We start from the raw sequence: 4675 nt of genomic DNA, 5'->3' as shown, positions 1-4675 counted from the left end.
GGATGATGTCATGGTCCCACCCCATGTCTGTGACGTCACCAGCACATTCCTCAGCCCCTCCCCCTCCCGCCGTTCCCCTGCTCCTCCTCCAGATTCCTGCAGGACGGAGGTCAAACTGGAGTCTCCATCAGTCCGTTCCACTGTTCTTCTTTCCTTCACACACTCCTGCTGCAGCTCCAGCACAGCCCATAATCCTGCAGCCCACCTCATGTTCACTGTGACAATAACGCAACGAGCTAACGTTTGTGTTACACCAGCAGATTAGCTCGTGTGTATTACCTGATTCTTATATATGAGATGCCCGCATACTCTGTGTGGCATTCAGGCTTCATGCTGCAGCTGCAGCTGCAGCTCCTGTGGTTAAGAGTGAGGCTCCATCACACAGCTCATACAGTCGCCTTACAGGTGGTGTAGTGTGTGTGTGTGCGCGTGTGTGTGCGTGCGTGCATGTGTGTCTGTGTGTGTGTGTGTGTGTGTGCGTGCGTGCGTGCGTGTGTGTGTGTGTGTGCGCGTGTGTGTGCGTGCGTGCGTGTGTGTGTGTTCGGTGTAGTTTGTGTTTTTTCTGTGTGTGCGTGTGGTTGTAATTGTTGTTGTTGGTTGTTTTGTGTGTTGGGTTGTAGTTTGTGTGTTAAGTTGTAGTTTGTGTTGGTTGTTTTGTGTGTTGGGTTGTAGTTTGTGCTGGTTGTAGTTTGTGTGTTGGGTTGTAGTTTGTGTGTTGGGTTGTAGTTTGTGTGCTGGGTTGTAGTTTGTGTTGGTTGTTTTGTGTGTTGGGTTGTAGTTTGTGTGTTGGGTTGTAGTTTGTGTGTTGGGTTGTAGTTTGTGTTGGTTGTAGTTTGTGTGTTGGGTTGTAGTTTGTGTGCTGGGTTGTAGTTTGTGTTGGTTGTAGTTTGTGTGTTGGGTTGTAGTTTGTGTGTTGGGTTGTATTTTGTGTGTTGGGTTGTAGTTTGTGCTGGTTGTAGTTTGTGTGTTGGGTTGTAGTTTGTGTGTTGGGTTGTAGTTTGTGTGTTGGGTTGTAGTTTGTGTTGGTTGTAGTTTGTGTGTTGGGTTGTAGTTTGTGTGTTGGGTTGTATTTTGTGTGTTGGGTTGTAGTTTGTGCTGGTTGTAGTTTGTGTGTTGGGTTGTAGTTTGTGCTGGTTGTAGTTTGTGCTGGTTGTAGTTTGTGTGCTGGGTTGTAGTTTGTGTGCTGGGTTGTAGTTTGTGCTGGTTGCTTTGTCTGTTTATAGTTTGTGTAGTTGTCAGTGAGTGAAGTGGGGTCTGGGGTGAGAGCGGTGCAGTGGGGGAAGGGAAGAGAAAAGAGGGAGTTTAACAAAACAACACTGAGTGAGAACAATGAGCCGACAGACAGACGGAGAGAGAGAGAGAGCGAGAGACAGAAGAGTGATAGAGAGAGAGCTGGAAAGGGCAGGTACAGTCACATCCTGCTGCCTTTGTTTGATAAAGCACAGGAAAAGTGTGTGTGTGTGTGTGTGTATCACTGCATGCCTTTCTGTGTGTGTGTGTAGACATGCCTGAGTGAGTGTGTGTGTGTGTGTTTGTATATCACTGCATGCCTTTCTGTGTGTGTGTGTGTGTTTGTCTATCACTGCATGCCTTTCTGTGTGTGTGTGTGTGTGTAGACATGCCTGAGTGAGTGAGTGTGTGTGTGTGTGTGTGTGTGTGTGTGTGTGTGTATGCGTGTGTGTGCGTGTGTGTGCGTGTGTGTGTGTGTGTGCGTGTGTTTAGACATGCCTGAGTGAGTGAGCGAGCGAGTGAGTGTGTGTGTGTGTCATATTTTACTGCTCTTTGTCAGCTAGTGACTGTTTAACTCTTCACCTCTGCTGATCAGAGAGAGAGAGAGAGGGGAGGAAGAGGCGTGCCTTTCGCTCTCTCTCTCTCTCTCTCTCTCTCTCTCTCTCTCTCTCTCTCTCTCTCTCTCTCTCTCTCTCGTCTCCACTGATCGCCAGCACAGAAGAGTTGATCTGCTGTTCAGGTATGTTTGAGACACTTTCGTTTCTCCTCCGCATTCATCCGTCTGTGTGTGTGTGTGTGTGTGTGTGTGTGTGTGTTCCTCTGTCATTCTCTCAGTGTGTTTCCCACACTGTGTGTTGTCTCCTGTGTTCCGGCTCTGATATGCGGGAATGTTTCTGTATTGTATATCCAACAGTTTCTCAACACTTCAGTGAGTGACTGAAGCATCAGACTTTGGTCTTGAAGACATGGACACGCCTAACACACACACACACACACACACACACACACACACACACACACACACACACACACACACACACGTCTACAACACCTACAGTTCAGTATTTCTCCATGTGAAGCTGCAGATTTGACTGTAATGTTATTATTTTGATATGGCTCCAGTTGTAGTCGTGCTGGAGACGCAGGCAGACTTCTGTTCCTCTGTTTCTCTAATTATTTCTTTATTATTTACAGATTTCCAATCTTTCTATCATCAGTCAACCTGCTGCAGTGTCTGTAATTTAAGCTCTTATTTGTGCGAGAATCTTTCAGTTCCTTGTGATAAAGCAGTGCATTACTGATAAACAGGCAGCATCTGTGGACTTGTATGGGATAAACTTGAACTAAAGTCTCCTTTAGACACAGTCTGCGCTCTCTATCTCCACACTCCTCCTCCATTGTCACGTCCTCTCTTCCTTCACCCAGAACCCAGTTCTCTCTTGATGTAAATATTGCAACAGAAACACTCTGCTCCACTTTAACATCCTGCTCAGATGAGGTCTGTCCTGTCTCCTCCAGACCAATGTTCTCCCTCTAAACCTTCTGAGGGAACATCGGACAGCAGATAAGCAGTCTGTTTCTCACCACTTCCATCCCAATTCTCCATCAAACAACACCTTCTGCTGAGAACTCCTTCCTTATGGAGGAAGAAGTTTCCAATCTTCTCCTCCCTGCCCATCCCACAACCTGGCCTCTGGACCCGATCCCCTCACACATCCTGCACACATCCCCAGCCATAGCGCCAGCCCTAACACACATCATTAACACTTCATTTCCTCTGAGACTGCACCACTCTCAATCACTGAAGCCCTGTGGATCAGGTTCTTAATCATACATTCTGCTTTTACTGGACCTGTCTGCTGCTTTTGGCGTCTCTGGGATGGGCATCACTGGACCCGGCTCTCTGGTTGGAGTCTGACCTCACCGACTGATCATTCAGAGTTGCCTGGAGAGGAGAGGAACCCAGAGCTCATCAGCTGGACACTGGAGTACCTCAGGGATCTGTTCTAGGTCCCCTACTGTTCTCTATTTACACCACATCAATTCATCTGTACTTCTCCAGCGCTTCTACTGTGTAGATTATGTCACAGCAGCTGAACCCAGAAGTTCTAGTAGACTGAAGCTGTGTCAGTCCAGTGTTCAGTGCTGAAGTTCAGTTCAGTTCAGTTCAGTTCAGTGTGGGTTAATCTTCACTGCTGAATGTCCAAACACTGAAGAGCAAATCCATCCATACGCAGCTCCACAAGGCCCAAACCAAGCAAGCCCAACCAATTCACCGATTGACCAAAGTGAAGGAAAAAAACCTGGAGAGTACCCAGGCTCAGTTGGGCACGACCATTTCTCCTCTGGCCAAACTTTCTGTGCGGAGCTGCAGTCTAGGCGCCGGAGGCTGGAGAACGCTGGACGTCCATTGTGGAGAACTGCAGGTGTGAGTAGGTCACCGGCCGGTGATCAGACTGGCCCACGGGATCAATGCGGAGACTCCTCACTGGGAGCCGTCATCCATTCGCGTGGTTTCTCTTATCATTACTATGCTTTCATTTCATCCAGATGACCCCCCAGTAGCTACAAGAATCTCGCACTGCCTGGAGGATATCTCCGCTTGGATGAAGGACCATCACCTACTGGTGAACCTGGCAAAACTGAATTCTCGTCTTCCCTGCAGCACCACATACAACATGACCTCTCCATCCAGCTGGGATCATCCACCATTACCCCATGTGATTCAGTAAGGAATCTTGGGGTGATCCTGGATGATGAGCACAGCTCCATGATGCAGGTCTGCACTCTCCAACATCAGTAGATCAGACGCTTCCTCACAGATCCTGCTGCTCAGCTCTGAGTCTGAGCTCTGCTGTTCTGAAGGCTGGACTCCTGCAATGCTCTTGGACTCTTCATCCTCTACAGATGCTCCAGAACGCTGCAGCTCATCTGGTCTGCAATGAGAGCCCTTGTAACACCTCCCTTTATCTCTCTGCATTGGTTACCGCTCAAGGCTCGGGTCAATTTCAAATCATTGATGTTTGCTTACAGGACGGCGACTGGCACTGCACCCTCTTACCTCCACCTGGTCCTGAACATCTACATCCTCTCCAGTCGGGGAGTGAGCACTGCATTGTGGTTCCATTGCCGAGAGGCTGTAAGTCACTTTCCAGAACCTTTTCGTTCACTGTTCCTCACTGGTGGAATGATCTTCCCATTCCCACACACACTGCAGACTCACTGGTATCCTTCAAACCACAACTAAAACCCTCCTCATCTCTTCAGAGATCACCTGAACCCCTGTGAACAAAACCAAGAACCCCCTCACCCTACCATACGACAAACCCCAAGCTTAGTGTGCCTCACACAGGTGAGTGGGCTTGACAAACCACCTGTAAAACTCGATTATCAATCTTCTATACTAAGAATAAAATGACTGCTTACAGCATTACTGAACTAACTT

General features: G+C 48.3%; 1 protein-coding gene across 2 annotated transcripts in view; it reads left to right on the top strand.

Annotated features, from left to right (window-relative positions):
• Positions 1-1761: 1761 nt before the first annotated feature.
• The window catches only part of fblim1 (filamin binding LIM protein 1), a 10748-nt gene continuing 7834 nt past the window's right edge, over positions 1762-4675 (top strand). Inside the window, exon 1 of one of the 2 annotated variants that reach the window (XM_056448113.1) lies at positions 1762-1969. The gene's annotated coding sequence lies outside the window, so the exon portion shown is untranslated. The remainder of the gene's footprint in view (positions 1970-4675) is intronic. The other variant, XM_056448114.1, reaches the window with a different exon arrangement.

This window comes from Danio aesculapii, chromosome 22, assembly GCF_903798145.1.
Source record: "Danio aesculapii chromosome 22, fDanAes4.1, whole genome shotgun sequence".
In the NCBI taxonomy this organism is placed as follows: Eukaryota; Metazoa; Chordata; class Actinopteri; order Cypriniformes; family Danionidae; genus Danio; species Danio aesculapii.
Note: the sequence above shows the minus strand (reverse complement) of the source record. Positions and strands in the feature narration are given on the sequence as shown.